We start from the raw sequence: 18001 nt of genomic DNA on the forward strand, positions 1-18001 counted from the left end.
TTTAATCCTCTCCAAAACCTCATGAGCTGCTTTTATCAAACTTTTAGCATGTGTAGTAAACTAGCAGCAGACATACAACACAGCAGAAATAAGTCAGTGGTGTTTTGTGAGGCCATAAGTTTTGTTAAAAAGAAAAATATATTTAAAAAAAAAAAGCTACATCCATGACAAGCATCAACCTACCGTGACATAACCAATTAGTTTGTGAACTGACATTTTGAAGCTCCAAGTTTGGCATTTCAGCCATTGCTATCTTGGTTTTCAGGACCCAGAAGTGACCATATTTAGATGAGCTTGGGAGGAGTTAGGAGTTGATCTGACTCTAACTGATTGGGAACCTGAGGACGCTTTGCCCGCCTGCTTATGGCGAAAACCGGACTGCATATCCCAGACATGTCAATCAAACCAGCCACACCCCCAAATATACAGCTTTTTGAGGCCTAATATCTAATTAATTATGAGATTATTTTCAGAAGGCCCATTAGAACACTGCTCAGAAGGAGTGGATTTAGCGAATGACACCATAAAGACATATGTAAAATAAAAAATAGAATTTATGTCTATGGAGACAGAGGCTTTTGGAGATAGCCCCTAGTTGCCCTTGGTGGAATTGCACTTCATGGCACTTCCGCATTAGACCCCAAAGTTACATCCATTTTTATATAGCCTATGGTTCACGGCAATAACCATACATCACTCTGTGGAAACTGCTCCTGGATACTATTTGTGCATGTTAAATTTAACTTCTGTTATGTGTGCTAAATGGTTAACCAACATTATGATTACCGATTGGGTTCTGCTCATTTTTTCTTCTTGTTAAAAGAGAGTTTTTTCTTGCGACTCTTGAATTAATGCTTGCTCAAGGGGGGTTGAGGCTCTGGGTCTTGTAAAACACCAAAAGACAATTTTAACTGTTATTTGGCACTATTTAAATAAAGAATTATTTAATTGTCAGGATGAAATAACAGTCTAAGCTTTCTTCTTATCACACTTATAAACCTGCTCTTCTACATGAATCACAAATGATGTGTGATCTTGAGAAAATAAGAAGGAACTACAAAACCTAAACAAACTTTTAGAGATGATATCAAGCAGCACTGCAGAATGCAGAAGAGGCTCTCACAACAATTACAGCAGCTGAATGGGGGCTGAATCATGCTCGCTTGAGGAACCACGAATGTGTGCATGTACATACATTTGTGCATGTGTTTTCTCTTTGTGCGCATCCTTTGTGTGTGTGTGTGTGTGTGTGTGTGTGTGTGTGTGTGTGTGTGTGTGTGTGTGTGTGTGTGTGTGTGTGTGTGTGTGTGTGTGTGTGTGTGTGTGTGTGTGTGCAACTGCTGGCTGTTACAGCGGCATTCATTACAACTGTACCAGTGGCGTGGTCCCCCTGCAGCTCAAAGCCTAATCTAAGTAAATATAAGAGGCGGTGGCTAACAGGGCTGTTTTACAATCAGATCCTGAAGCTCCTCAGAAGTCAGCTGGGCTGCAATGCATGAAGCTAACCTCACATCCATCACATCAAGCAACGTCAACTTTAATTATAAATCATTTTTTAAATAAACAGGTTAATTACAAGGTGGTGCGCTGAGCAACAGACGACATCACTCCATCGCCTGGGGGAACCGTGTCAGCCAACATCAACCACTTTGGTCTCACTATGCACAAAAGCTCTCCTAGAGTTTGGCAGAGTGGTGAGAAAGCAGTGACTGGGTGTACAGTAGGCTCATTAATACAAGGACTTGTTGTACATGAACAAGTGATGCTCCGTATTCAGCAGTACCCGGGGATTAGCCAACCCTTTGTTTTATAATCTGCATTCAGGATTAATGGTGCCGCATGTTCATTATGTGGATTTACTGCCAATAGGGTGAATATTTGGAAAGCAAGAAAAAACAATGGCTTAAATTGTTACGATGTTGTTTTTTATATTGTAAACACAAATGGTTGCATCACCACCATGTGCATTGCAAACTTTACGAGTGAAATAGAAATATGCACAGTTTTCTTTGAAAATAAGATATCCTCTGTTTCCTCTTTACACGTAGTTAGGTAAGCGGATCACGACCTGATTTTGTAAATTTCTTAAAACTTGGCACAAACGTTGAGTTGGTGCCAAGGATGAACTAATACGATTTTGGGGGTCAAAGGTCAAGCTCACTGTGACCTCACATTGACCAATTTCTCGTGAACGCAATATCTGAAGAACATCATGGAGGATTTTTGTCAACGTTGGCACAAACGTTCACTTTGACTTCAGGATAAACATTTTGTTTTGGCGGCCAAAGGTCAAAGGCCACCGTGACATCACAAAACAAATGTGTGGACATAACTCATTCATAAAGTGGTCAAGAAATGACATTTAAATAACTCTTTACATATCTTGACCTGTATGAATGTAAACGTCCACTTGATGGTTGGTGGCAGCAAACAACCGTGGTGCAGTAATTTCCTAAAACATTTTTCCTAAAACATTTGTTTGTGTATGGGACATATTAATTTTTAGAATACGTTGTGAAAGCTCTGTGATCCTGCTAACAGGGACACCAGATCAGAAAAGGCAGAGATGAGATTTTAAAAGAATGGGCTTTGAGTATTTTGTTGTTTAGTTTGGGATATTGCTGTGTTTTTTTTCCAACAGGGTTCCACTTGCAGGAAAGCCTTTACACGTTGGACTGAAATATCTGACGTGGAATGTACTGTTGAATTCTTTTTACACTGCATTTCGACATCAGATGAATCCATGCAGTCACACATGTTTGAACAAATCAAACAAGGCCATAGCATCACCATGAAACCTATAAGGGAAATCAATCAGCTCAGCAATGTTAACTCAGAATCAAAGCAGCAGGATGACACATTCTCTCCCACACACACACACACACACACACACACACACACACACACACACACACACACACACACACACACACACACACACACACACACACACACACACACACACCCTAACGAAATGTCTCACACAGCACATTAACTCTATCCTTCTGGTTTGCTTCCTTGCAAAAATAAGTTATTAGAAAGTATTAATGGGTCTCTGCAAGCTAATGGCTAACATAGCCTTCCCGCGGCTTACAGCTGCTATTATAATTGTCAGACTATCGCATCTTAGTTTGGTTGAATTTCAGTACCACATCATGTTCTTTGCATTTGCAATTCAACAACTCTGGAGTCACGCTGGGTGTGTTGACATTTATTTATTTCCTGCGTGAGCCGTTTGTCTGAACACGAGGGAGACAATCAAGAGAAATATTGTATAAATTATTACATTTCAAAACAAGATGCATCTATAAAAATGTCTTTATCTGAGACTCCTCCAATGTAATTTATTCTTTTAAGTAATTTGTTTCGAAAACAGCTCAAAAACAAAAGCAGAGCTACATATTTAATGCAAATTTTAAAATAAAGATTTAGTTTTTAAGACCTTTTAATGGTTTTGTAATTCCTTAGGCAAATCTTACAATGAAAGGCATCCACTTAACATTCCAGTTTTCCCTCCAAACTTTTATATTTGGATGACTCTAATGGCAGTCAAATGCAAAACCCCCAACAGTTTTAGTACCGTGCTCTATCTAATGGGACACGCTGAACTTATAGTCTAAACCATGTTGTTCACTTTCAGCCGTGCCCTTTCTGGCTGACCATGCTCACCATTTCACGTTATACAGAAAGACAATTCACAGTGATAATCAGCCAGAAAGACAGACACGGAGACATGTGCGCCTGAACTCCGGGTGACTTTTTATTTATCCTGGAACAAAAGCCCATCACTCTCAGCTTTTAACTGTGAAACTGCAGCTTGTCATGTGCACCTGTTGCTCTGATAGTTTATTTTTGGCATATTTCAAACTGTGGCACAGCTTTACCCCCCTAACCTCAGGCAATTTGTACAGATTTAATCACACATTATCATATTTTAGAGATTTAATGTGGTTTATTTCTAAAACACATCATTTGTTATTATTCTGATTAATTCATGCACAGAAAATAGTTCAGATAGATGTTTTCCACTTTCACTCAGGTTTATTGTCAGATAAAAGCATTGATGCTGGGAAAGGCATAAATAGATGTGCCCCAGGACTCACAGCATTTTATTCATAATGAAATTCTAAATTCTAAATGTATTGAGCATGACCTCTTTTCTTTGAATAGACATCCTGCATTAGGGTAATGCACTGCCTCCTCAGACCACAGTGGTCTTCATACAAATCAGTTCTGACGGCTTCCCCAGCCTCACCCTCATGGATTACACATTTTATTACCATGTCCTGTTTGGTATTTTTCCAAATGTGTGGAATCCAGGCAAAAATAACTAAGTCCTGCTTACTGGAAATGACAAACGCCATGTCGAATCAGAGCCCCTAATCGGGTTTAGAAGTGACAGAATCATCAAATCACATTTAAAAACAGTTTTAATTAAAGCAAGAATTACGCAGTCATGACATCATCCCACAGACCTGAGCATCCAATCGAGATCGCCATGGTAATGACTCCTCCGGTTCCACGTCACCACGGAGACTGATCAATTATGTATGTCATAGTGTACGTTGGCATGCTATTGACACTGCAGGAACATGACACGGGAGAGAAATGCCCGCGGCAAGGATTGGAGATGTGAAGGCAGTTGTAGGTTTATGTAAACCACATTTACAACACTGCTCACACTCACGCTGGTGTGAAACCCCAACGTTCACACAACGCACATGAATACAGAAAACACGGAAGAACCTGCACACACTAAAAATTTGAATTCTGCCTTCAAAATATGACTTTTTTGTGCTAGATCTCACAGTGTTACATATTAAATATCATTAAACAATTGATCTTCTCCAAAATGACATTGTGTTGCTTTTAGTTTTCTGCAAAACAGACATTAACATTTGCATTGATTTCAAAATTTGCTATTTCCTTTTGATAATTGTTTTCATCAGTTCTTTTTTTTTACATTTTGGTTTATTTTTTTCCTTCTCTCAGGATCACCAAACCCAGCCTGAACTGTCTTGTTTGACTGAACAGAATAAACAATCCTAAGAACAGGTAAAGATTTTTCTTGCCTCCTCATCTGGTTCCTCCACCTCATGGTCCCAATCTGAAACCTCTACACTTTTATTTCAGAATTAATTTACAAAAAACATAAATTAAATTTTTAAAAAAAGAAGAAAAAAAAGTAATAAAGATGAAATATAATTCCAGGGTTCAGTGAGTGTTTTTATGTGGCTGTGGTAAAAAAAAAAAACACCCACTGATATAGTGTCTTCTTTTGGTGAGAACTGTAACTGTTCAAAGGGATAAACAGTTAAAGTAAAGGGCGCACGGAATATAACTTATACAAGGGGGGACGTTTCCTGAACTTTATACCCATTTCCTTTTTACATGCAAAGAGAAGATTCCCTATGAGTCCCTGGAGGTTTGCTGTCAGACACAGCTGAAAAAATACTGGGTCAAATGTCAATTCTCAAGCCTGCGTCTGCTGCTTCATCTCATAATGAGACATCCAAGGACAAAAATGTCAAATCAGCCTTTTACAAAATGGCAAACAAATAATGAGCAAATCATCCAAATATGTCTGGTCAATTAAGGAAAGAAACTTAAAGTCTGTATGTCTTTATGAGGGAGAGTTTTGCCATGAGTGACTGTAGTTCATTCATTTCCTGCTATGAAGATGAATGAATATAATGAGCCTTCTCCATGTCCTATATAAACTGCAGCCTTGTCTATGTTTTCCACCTCATTATCACAGATTATGTGCAAAGAAAATACTCAGCAGCAAACAAACAACCATCCAAACCTCTCCTACCACTGATATGACACCCCGATACAATTTCTCGTGACGTCCAAAGCCCCAGGACTCAACAGTTCCCACACCCCCACCCGACCCGCTCACTCATAGCTCCGTGTGGGTGTATGATGATGTGTCCTACTTTGGTACTTTTTTGTTTATTTCCCTCCATGTTTTATTTTTGACTGTTTGGAAATCCTACCAATTTTTCCTATACATTAGGAAAGTCTATCTAATCACAAGACAACCCTTCATCGTCCCTTCCTGACTATCTGCCTTCATCCTAATAATATACAGACTGAGCCTCAGCCTTAATTTGACCCCAGATACATCCCATCCCCCACCCCTGTCTGTATTTCCAGATGATGGGGGACAGCTCGAGAAACAATGGAGACATTTTTGAAGCCTGTGCTGTCTCATCATTTATATCCTCCAAGCATAACACGTGCTCGATCATATCTGGTGGTCAAAACAAATGACGTTCCACGGCTGCTGTCAGAGTTGTTATGAGGTGGTGTTAGTAAACGGACCCAAATGCAAACACACAGCAGGTAACTTGAAAACAGGGAGCTTTATTTTCCAATTGAGCAGGGGGAAAATAAACTGAAACGTGCATGAACACAGGAATAGTCCAGGATGGCTGGCACTCGGGCTTGTCAGGAAAGGGAGAAAGTCAGCGAGACCCGTGCAGGCAGGTGAGGGTGTCCCCATAATTCTCACCGGGGCCGAGACAGGCGAGTCCAAGCTGGCCTGTGGGCGCTCCACACCAGGGCAGCGTGGGTTCGGGTGGTACTGCAACGGTATCAGGCAGGTGATCGCCGAGGACCGACGCAGGACAGGAGTTTTGACAAGTCTCAAAAATCATGACTCATAACAGTAACCACAAGTGATCACATAAACATTCAATTAAAGTAAATGAAGTCCAAATAAAGACGGTGCGAAGAAGCTATAAGTAGATTTATGTCACTGCAGCAAATGCAGAAGTTAAAACTAATGTTATTACAAAGTGTTTTAAATTTTATTGTCCCTCAAATGGATGTTACTTTAAAGGAAAAATTGTCTAACCCACACCATAACACTCCAGTCTGTAACACTTTAATACACAAAACTTTATACTACAGCTATTACTCAGATTTGTTTTTTTTTTTTTTACTACAGGAAGAATGAATTCCTTTGTAGTTTTTTTCAGCTCATTGTTTTGGTTTTACTATCACCAGCCTCACTTCTGAATGAAGCATGCCGCTGTTTGCAGCAAACTCTAAAAACAGAATGCTACTTGCACCAAATGGCAAAAAGACAGCCAGGCTGGTAAACATACAAGACTGTTAGGAGTAATAATAATGCATTTAATAAAAGAGTAAATATTGGACTTACAGGCACAAACACAATGCTATGACTGCTACATGGTTGAATCTGTAAATTAGCAACTGTTAGTTAAGACATGAACCATTAACTTTAAAAACTGTTTTGTGAATTTTGACTTGCAAGTATATCTGGCATTTTAATAAATGCTATTAACTCAAACAACCCTATACAATGCATTTGTCTGCTTTGCAATGGCTTTAGCCTAAAGGTCCCAGGAAAATTAATCATGTATGCTTTATTTTTAACCTCTGCAGAAAACTGTCAAACATGGACTGATAAAGTACCATTAAGATTTCATAGCAGAAGCAGCAAGTTCATTTTCACATAATACTCTTATCAAGTCTGAGTGAACGCTCACTATATCGGACGTATAGATGACTTCGGTGCCCCATTGTTTAGTGGAAATGCTGACCGATGGGCCAACATGAGCATATTTCTTCGACGTCGACATGCATCCCTGCAGACGCCCTGAGAGAGAGTCGGAGATTAACGAGGAGAGAGGCTGAGCTGGAGAGGTTTTGTTGACAGGGCTCTCTATCTCTGTCTCTCTCTCTTCTGGGCCCCCTGGAGTCTCACAAAACTCAGTAAGGGCCCCGGTTGGAGGCAGGATCTCTGCTTGAAGCCACACCGCACACATGACAGGCATGCACACACTCTCCTTTCCCTCTGTCGGACACACACACACACACACACACACACACACACACACACACACACACACACACACACACACACACACACACACACACACACACACACACACACACACACACACACACACACACACACACACACACACTCTTCTTGCGGCAAGTACATAAAACCATTTAATTGCAAGCTTTTCTACGCAGGGGATAATACTTGAGTGTTTCTGTACAGCGGGGACATGTTTTGTGGACAGCTGGGGGATGAATCACGGAGAGGGAGAAATAATAGGATAAGACAAAGAGAGGAGACACGAGAGAACAAGAGAAACAGAGATCTTTTACATTTATAGGAGGGTAAATGGCCAAAGCCGGTTTTGTGAGCTGCATGTGTTCTTCATGTCAGTTGTTATTTGTTAGCAGCACAGGAAAGACTGATTTCAGTGGGACTCAAGGCCACTTCGCTTTGGCCAAATCTCATGCTCTGCATCGCCTGGAAATCGATTACATGTGTGGAACATTTATAGCTTAATCCCCAAGTGATCCACTTTACAAATTTGGAAGATAATTCATCCCAGGATAGCTTTTTTTTTTTTTAATGTCTTTAGAAACAATGATTTGTGAACGGATCATTGAGGATTCCTAAGGCAATATAGGGCGAGTACAATTTTGAATCATTGATGGAAAATTCAACAGTTTACATAAGCATATAGAACATGTATCTATGGCATGTCTATTTTTTTGACCACCACAAGTACGGAAGCACTTGAAGAGATGATGTAAAAGTAAATGAAATAGGATCTACTGTATATCAGCTGGCAAGAGATTATACCTCGTGTGTTTTCATGAAATATCTCCATCTGCATATCCACATGCAAGGAGGAACAGAACCAGAATCCTTCCCAGCAATGACTGTCCAGACAACATGATTATATGCATGATCAGGTATATGTATATTTGAGTGTGTTTGTTCCTGTGCATGTGCTGTAAGTGCACAGATACAAGAGAGAGGCTGTTCTCAGCCCCCTGTCCCTCCTCATTCCTCTACAAGCCCACATGTGTTTTATTAGCAGGCAGGCCTGTCGGACTGTAAATTCCAGCGACGGGCTGGCCTGAGGATATGTACAGCCTGAGGTTGAGAAGGATCACAGCAAAAAAGAAAAAAAAAAGAAATGACAGGCATGGGAGGAATCACCTCTCTCTTGTCCTCTCTCCATTTTCCCTTTGCACGTCTCCCCTCGACAATTCTTCTCTATTAACTTTGACTTTTCTTTTCATTACTATTTCTTAGGTGTTCTCTAACTTTTTTTTTTTTTTATTGTATGTAGTCCTCTAACCTCTCTGATTTTCTTCTTTCTTAGTAGTTTCATCGTTCCTTTTCTGGTTTTCATGCCAATTCTTTTCTCATACTGTTTCCGTAGCTCTGTCTTTCCCTCTCTTACTGTCCTCTTCCCTCATTTCCTCCTCCCCCTCCTTACTTTGTTTCTGTTTCTCTTAGTGCCACACTGCGTTCTTGTTCTGTGACTCTGAAACCACAGCGTCTCCCACAACAGCAAATAATCATGAGAGAAGAGCTGTGGCTTAAACAATGGTTTCCGTTTGCCCCGGGACAAAATAACTCAATCTCCTCCACCCCGACACACACACAAACCCGTTCTCTTGCACTCTCTCTCTCTCTCTCTCTCTCTCTCTCTCTCTCTCTCTCTCTCTCTCTCACACACACACACACACACACACACACACACACACACACACACACACACACACACACACACACACACACACACACACACACACACACACACACACGGAGCAGAAACACTCAAACATGCGCACATACTCCCACACAAACACTCAGACATTCACGGCCCAGTATCTATCCTTCAGATTTATGTTAGCTTGCTAATTTTCCAGTCTCTTTCCTCTCCACCAACATGACAATCACAATTAGAGCGTGACATGACAGGTCGTGACCTGCACCCCCGTGCTGCCCCCTGAACCCTGACACCCTCCTCGGGGGTGACTGGCTTCCACACACACACATACAGGAGCCTGGGATTGCGACGGTGGGCTCTCCGTTCGTCTGTGCCGATGGAGCGAGGAGGAGAGAAGTGCAAGTGGTGCTCATCATTTCGAAAATCAAATATATACTTGAACCTAAAGGGAAAGTTTGGTGGGAATTTGATCATTTCTAAAGAAGATCAGGGAAACTGGAAACACATTTACATGTCAAAAGATGGCTTGTGCAACATCCACTACAATTTACTTGGCTATAAAGTCACTAATTACACTGATAGCAAATTGGACATCACACTGATTCAATCCACTCCTTATGTACACAGATCACCAGCCACCGCAAATATGTGTATTTACAATACCCATCCAGATTCAATATTATCTAAATTATTACAAATAATGGCATGACATCAGGTGTGATGTGTCCATGATGTACCCTGCCTCCACCAAAAGTCAGCTGGAATCGGCTCCAGTCCCCCAATGGGAGCAGGTATAGATTATGGATGGACATCAGATATAGAAAGTAGGATTATTTACATGTAAACATGTCAAATTAAGTATTGTACTGCTGCTGAGTGGCTCAGGAAGAGCACAGCTGCCACTTGAAATGCTACATAACTTTCCTCGACATCCAGTAATTGTACTAAATCAGTCCAATCTTAGCCTTAACAATCTGTTTCCAGAAACTAAATTGCAAGCAGAGATATTAAAAAACAAAAACAGCATCTACTAGATGTCTGACTGGTAAATAGGAAAAACAGGAAAATAGGAAAAACAGTAACATTAACAAAAAACCTCTTCCATTCCTATGAGACTTTGTTGTCAGAAAAAATGTTTACAAATGAAAACGGAAAGGATTCAGTGGATTTTACTGTGTTAAGTTTGAGGGTTTTCGTGTAGCAGTTAAGTTATGTGCTATAATTTGCAGATAAACATTGCATGATATTGTGTGTAATAAAAATAAGTAAAATGAAACTAGGAAATAAAACAGAGAAACAACAATAGTGCCACAAATTCCTGAGGGATTAATCTTCTTTCTTCTTCTTTAATCTTTTTCCACCGTTGATGATATTAAACTGAATCCAGTCACCAAATTCAGTTGAATCTCTTTTTACGGATCTTGGATACATGGAAGTCGAAAGGAAAAGAGTTAGGAGGTAAAAAAAAAAACGTCTCTTGAAGACTTTATGAGGGGTGACGCCATTGTGCTGTGCAGTTTAATTACCTCTCCAACAGCAGGTCTGGTTCCCATTATGTCCGCTAACAGCCAGCTCTCCTTCCCGCTGCCTTGTCCTCAGTTGGCATCTCTTCCACCACAAAAAGTACTCGTCTCAACAAGTATTTCATCCCAGCATTCAGACTTACAGCAATGTTTTGACTGCTATAAGTGAAAATGTTCACCAGCAGACTTCTAAAGTTAATTTTCTCTGCAGCTGAATTCAGACGTTTTAAAGCCGTTTTAAAGCCCTTTTTAATTCTACATGTGGTGTACTTATGTAAAATGTCAGTCACGATGGGATACCTGCATCGTGCTGTGCCATAAACAGCATTAATCAGAACCGGGATGCTGGCTCATGAGTGTTTTTCCATAAGACGTACTTGGCACTGGATGAGGCGTTGCATACCTTGATGATGTGCTTGAAGCCTAAAGCTTTGACAGCTCACTGGATCAGACCCAAGAGATGTTAAAATAGACAGCTATGACTCCAACATATATGCTCGTGAATTGGACAGCATATTCTCTCCCCCCTCTCCCCCCGCGCCTCCCCCAACTTCAAAAGACAGGATGTGGACACAGTGTTACACCACCAAGCTAAAGACAAACAGCGATGAAGAGTGAAATCAAACACAAGGCTTTACTGACGAGAGAGGATGTGGTCCCAACATCCTCTCTCTGAAATAAAATCATTTCATTCCATGCAAGATAGCAATTGATGTATTGGACTGACGTCTGCAACATACACTCTGGAGAAGGATGCTTTTGTTTGGGACAATGCACATTTGTTTTACTTGCCAGCACACATGTCTGTTGTCTCGGTTTGAATTTGAATAACTGTGTTGAAAATGTGTACCACATCGAAAGTCAGTCTGGTGATTGTTTACCCACCACTTGGGTTTAGACTGAAATATGTCACAAATACTGGATGGCCCATAAAACTTGTACCAACATGGTCCCAAAACGATGACTTCTATTGACTCTGGTGATCCCCTGCAGGTCGAAACTGCAACATATCCAGTTAAATATCTCAATATCTACCAAATATACCAACATTTGCATTACCAAGATAAATCCTACTGAATTTGCCTAACCACAGACTTTTCCTCTGGCGTCTCCTTCAGGTTGATATTTGTGGTTTTGAATGAAAAATCTCAATAACTATTGGATGGATATTCTTCAAATTTGGTACAGATGCTTATGTTCTCCTCTGGGTGATTATTAATTGCTTCAGCAATCCTCTACACTTTTCATTTGACACCATCATCAGTCCAATAAAGGAAAGATCATAAGGAGGGTATAATGATTTATTGAAGTCATGAAAGTTTGACTTGTAATTCTTGACAGTTTGACTCAGACGATGAGAGGCCACTTAATAGACAATGTCTGAAATGGATGTATGAGATAGGACAGAACCTCCCGGAGCGAAAAACGCTGGAGGTGAAGTGGAGTGTGTGAATTTAAAAGAAAAAAAGAAAAAGTATTTATGCTGCGCCAAATCACAACATGACACATTTTAGGGCCCTTAAGACAAGAACCCAACAATTTAACAATGCCCACGAGTGATAGCTCGAAGGAAAAACTTTCTTTTAACAGGAGGAAATCTCGGACAGAACCAGGCTCAGAAGAGAGCGATCATCTGCCTCAACAGGTTGGGGAGAAGGGAGAACAGAAATGACTGATGGAAACTTCAGTTGAGGCCCTCAGGAAAAACAGATGGATCAGGTGGCGATGGGGCAGAGGAGGGTTGCTCATCAGGAAATTAAAAAAAAAATAGAAGGACAGAATTACGAAGGTATTTAACAAAGGCAAGAAACTGATTGGTTTATAAAAAAAAATGCGGACAGGAATATCGTTGGGAAAGTACGCTGACGATAAGATTATGAAAGAGTGATTCTGACAGCGTGAGAAAAGCACACCTGCGGAGGAATGAAATAAAACATGAGGGAACAGATCTTCCTCATTGAACTAACGCTTTAACTTCATTTCACAAGTTGTATTGCCCAATACTGTTGTTATGACCGACCACATATAAAATGAATGACATTCCCATCAGCCTGAGCTGTACTTTGTATTTAGTGCTAATTAGCAAATAGCAAATAAAGTCACCATTTTAAGCTGAGATGGTGAGCATGGTGAACAACATAGCTGTCAAACATTTAGCATGATAGCATTGTCATGGGGAACATGTTGGCTGCTGACTTTAGGACTTAATACAGACTCACAGAGCTACTTTGCGTTGCTGTAGAGTTAGCCTAGTTTCTCTTTACCTTTGCTACAATTGATTGTCACATTTCCATATGTTTCATATCTTTCCAAGTTTGTGCAGATGTAACTGAAGGTTTAATGTTTATGCTAGTATCAACCAAGGTTTGTTTGGGACAGAGAGATAAAACCGAGATGAAAGTCAACACATCTCATATGACTTTGAGTTGAGTGCGGTCGCCCATTTTCGCATGACACTAGTTAGATGCTGAGATGCCTCTCTAACCGTGCAGACATATTACAGCTGGTGGCTGCACGGTCATGTGGGGGCTTACTCAAATGCAAATTCATGTTTAAGTATTGTCCACTATGATGCTAATTGTATTCAGATGACATTAATTAATCAACAGCTTCCCATGGTTGTATATCCAAAGTCATGCCACACACACACACACACACACACACACACACACACACACACACACACACACACACACACACACACACACACACACACACACACACACACACACACACACACCACCCCCTTACCTTGCAAGGCTTTAGGGTGAAGAGGATGTGGTGTGCTTAGCAAGTATTTACTCATGTTTTCCTCCCAACACAGTGTGCAGGCTCCAGCTGTGAGCACAGACACACACACAAGTTCATGTAAGATGTACGTGCACAAACGATTAGTCAGAGGCAACCGATCAGGCAGCGCATGCCAAACAGTGACCTCAGACTTACCTGTGGAGAGGAGGTTACACGCTATAAAACAGACAATTAAACAAAGGTAAAAACAGAAGATAGAAAGAGAGAGAGAGAGTATATAGTATGTGCCACCATGTTCTGACCTACATAGTCTTATCACTGGTAATTGTATATATCAGTATATTATTATTTATCTGTGAATGTGTGTTTATCAGTGTGAGTGGATATGCATGTACAGGCAGCTATTAGTTGCTGTACCTTTACATTACAGTGTGGTCATGGTGAGGTCAGCCAGCAGTGTGTGGCCAGACACAGAGATATAATGCATATATGAAGGGCTGCGTTAAACCGCTGTATTCATACTGTCAATTGGGGTATTATAGGGCATTATAGCTCTCTCTCATGGACTGGGAGAAGACACACAACACATCAAAGAGGTAAAAAGGGTAAAAGTGGAGGAGAGGGCAGAAGACTGGACCCAGAGCGTAGGATGTGAAAAATGGGATGGAGGAATAAGGAGTGTGTTGTGGGAAAGAAAGGGGGAAAAAGAACCAGATATGATTAGTGTTCAGGCCTGGTTCTCTTTGTAACTTCTCCAAACCATCTCCTTATCTGGGTCGGTGCCACATTCCAGACAGATCCAGCAGTGTGTCTCCTATCTACGTCTGAGGTGCTGCAAAATGCAGCCATTATCTGTGTGATTTGGTGATAGGGGATGTCCAGCAACTCTCTCTCAAAGTTAATTACAGTTTAGCCAAGCTCAGCCGGGTCTGTGTGACTCAGCTGTCCTGTCAAAACAGTTTTTTAAAGAAAATAAGTTAGCCGGGAATGACAAAAAAAAGTTGTTTCCTTTGTTATTGATTGTCACATATTTCAGGAGTTGTACTAATTGGGCTGTCTTAAGGGCACAAGAGTCATGAAACAAAAAAACAAAAAAATTGAAACCCACAAATTGACAAATAAATCTTCAGTTCAAGATAGAAAAAAAACAAGCAAAACCCAGGCATTGCAGTTTTCACATGACAACCACTAACAGCTATCAACCCCCTTAATGTGAATTATTGGTCGGACTTTGTATGAGTCAGTGGAGGCATTGCCAAACTCTTTGCCAAAGAAAGGTCAGATGTACCTTCTGAAAACTTTTGAAACAACCAAGAAGAGGAGCTAAGTGAGACACATTACCTCTGTGCAGGATTGCAAACACATTCACGAGCTCGTCATTCATCAGCAGGAGGTGAAATGTAGCCGTGGGCAGGAGGACCAGCTTGACCCCGCAGTCATCTGAATAATTGTGAGAGTGAGAAATATCTGGTTTGTTACTTGGGCTGCAGAAAGAAGGAGACAAAAGAGAGAGTCAGACAGGGGCAGGAAAACAAATTATCTATCATATAAAACTGTTGGTTATTGTGAAAGAGGAAGACAAAGAAAGAATGAGAGATAATGGACTAATACACTGAGAAGGGCATTACAGCAAGCTGTGAACAGCAAAGAACATGTACTGTTTGAGAAATCAGTGTGCACACTTGACAGCATTTCAGTTTCAAATGAAGTCTACACTTGAAGTGTTACTGTTTAAAACTTTGACTTAAAGACAAGAATCAGGAGGAAACGGCAGGATTTGCTCTAAGTTCCAAGTACAACTCTAAAACTAACTAAATAATGTTCTATCATATTTGTTTAATTTTTAAACATGCAGAAACAAAGTCACACCCCTACGTGATGTCACCCATTACTTTGTGAACTGCCATTTTGAAGCCTTGAGTCTGGCAATTTGGTCACTGTCATCATTTTTTATCTTATTTTTTTCACATTTGTATGACCTGAATGGAGCGAGGGGAAGATCTGACCTGCCGACCTATACCAGCAACCTGACTGCACCCCAGGCATGTCAATCAAACCAGACACGCCCCCAAATATACCTCTATTCGAGACCTTAAACCAATCAATTCAATAATTATTTTCAGAAACGCCACCAGAACACTGATCAGAAGGAGGAATTTGGCAAATGACACCAAAAATGATCTTTGGAACAAATTAATTGACTTTGTATTTCATGAGAGAAGTTGACACTTTGAATGGGAGGCTATTGGAGACAAACATTTTTGGGAGCCAGCTCCTGGTGGCCCTCAGTGGTAATACAATCAAAGGCACTTTTACATTGACTTTACTCTTCAGACCTGGATATTACGTTCATTTTTCAATGCAGTCGATGATTAAAAGATTTAAAGATATTACTGAGCAAGTTCAGTCAGATCTTGTTGAATTTCAGATGTGATTTCAATGATCTTTGAAATCAAAGATATAGAGAACTGTAGCCTTGATTGTTGGAAATTACCCTGGCATCTGTTTTTCAAAAGCAAAATTAACTTCTAGAAAAGAAGAAGTCTGGATAATAGATTGGCTGCAGATAGATTAATATCATAAAAAGATAAGTTGAATTTGTACAGTTTCATTTCATCTGATGAGTTTGTTCATCCTCCACGAGTTAAAGTGGGACATGAATGGACTTTCTCTGACTCGATGATGGTGTTGCTTGCAGCGTGAATACTGAGTTCAGTCTTTCGTCCACCAGGCGCCTCTTTTTTTTTAGCCTGAAGTGTTACACAGATGCTTGTGGGAAGTGCAAGTTTAATTGCTGCAATATGACTACTGTAAATCTGTTTGAATAGCAGGCTTCTTGGTATGCCCTAATTTCACATACACAATACAATGAGTGTTTGGATTGTCGAAAGCAGACATTTTCGTTGGGAAACGGAGGAAAAACGATTGTACTGTCTAGAGATCCCTGATGCTGTCTCCCGGGGGTTCATCCCACCACAAGACTCTGGCTCCAAACTGGTTCTCATTGTAACACATAAGTGAATAAGGACCAACATGTATGTGTTGTTTTTTTGTTTTTTTACAAGAGTCATGACTTGCAGGGGAGAGTTGTGAAAATGCTTTTCACATTGGCCCGGACCTCCTGCTGGTTTTCTGAGTACGTGTGGAAAGGCTCATTGCAAAACACTTTGGAGAGCAGTAATTCTTCCTCTCAGTCAGCTGTGAACATTACATTTCTTCCCAGAAACTCTAAGCTTGTATGCAAATTGAATTAAAAGCGAGGTGGATCAAGACAAGATAATTTAGAGCATGACCGAAGGAAAATAAACTGAATGGGCAGAAGGAGGAAAGATTTGAGTGGAAAATGCAAAAAAGAAGACAGAGCTTTTTATTGCTTTGATTTAAGAGGTGGTTATCCATCCAATCTGTCCGTTTTTATAAGATGGGGCTGTAAAAGTTAGTTGGATATCTGAAAGCATTTTAAATCAATAATAGGATGTTTGGTACAGAGCACAGAGAATGAAACTACTGAGGTCCTGCTGGATGATGAAGACGAGTTCGACTGATATCAGATCAGTTAACAGCCTCTCCCATGTAATAATTAAAATGTATTTTTATCTGCACTACTTTCAAATGATACCCGATCAAAACCTTTGAATGAACACCAAACCATAAACCCTGAGTGATCATGGTACAGCAAAAAAAAGCACGGCAGTAGGCATGTAGCCAGCCTGGATAAGACATACAATGTCAGCTGTGCCTTGTGCGTGTTGTTTTATAGCTTCACCGTTCATCTTCCCATTCACACAACTATGCACTACCATTTGTCTCTGTTAGGATGGAGGATGTCATAAATCTGACCACTGAGAAGTGTGTGTGTGTGTGTGTGTGTGTGTGTGTGTGTGTGTGTGTGTGTGTGTGTGTGTGTGTGTGTGTGTGTGTGTGTGTGTGTGTGTGTGTGTGTGTGTGTGTGTGTGTGTGTGTGTATGCGCTCGCATGCATGTGTGTTTGTATCTCTGGTTGAAGTTACAAAACAGACATGATATGACTAAATGTTTTGGGATCCTGTTTTCTCCAGTTTCATTAAGTCCTATCAATTGGTTGTGTAGCGGCACCTTGAAAAAACAGGATTATGCTCATTTGTTCATTCAAACACAGCTTTGTTTTAATGACACTGAAGCCCATAATTGTTTAAAGATGCTCTTGTGCTTTCTACCATCTTGAGAG

The 18001-nt window shown here is 40.5% G+C and overlaps 1 protein-coding gene across 1 annotated transcript in view; it reads right to left on the reverse strand.

Moving 5' to 3' along the window:
- Nucleotides 1-1279: 1279 nt before the first annotated feature.
- The window catches only part of LOC138627119 (tetraspanin-8-like), a 67372-nt gene continuing 50650 nt past the window's right edge, over nucleotides 1280-18001 (reverse strand). The window contains exon 10 of the transcript XR_011311360.1: nucleotides 1280-1337. The gene's annotated coding sequence lies outside the window, so the exon portion shown is untranslated. The remainder of the gene's footprint in view (nucleotides 1338-18001) is intronic.

The sequence above is a fragment of the Brachyistius frenatus genome, unplaced genomic scaffold, assembly GCF_029030835.1.
Source record: "Brachyistius frenatus isolate BFR_SWC_R1_liver_20210118 unplaced genomic scaffold, ASM2903083v1 Contig_81, whole genome shotgun sequence".
Classification (NCBI taxonomy): domain Eukaryota; kingdom Metazoa; phylum Chordata; class Actinopteri; family Embiotocidae; genus Brachyistius; species Brachyistius frenatus.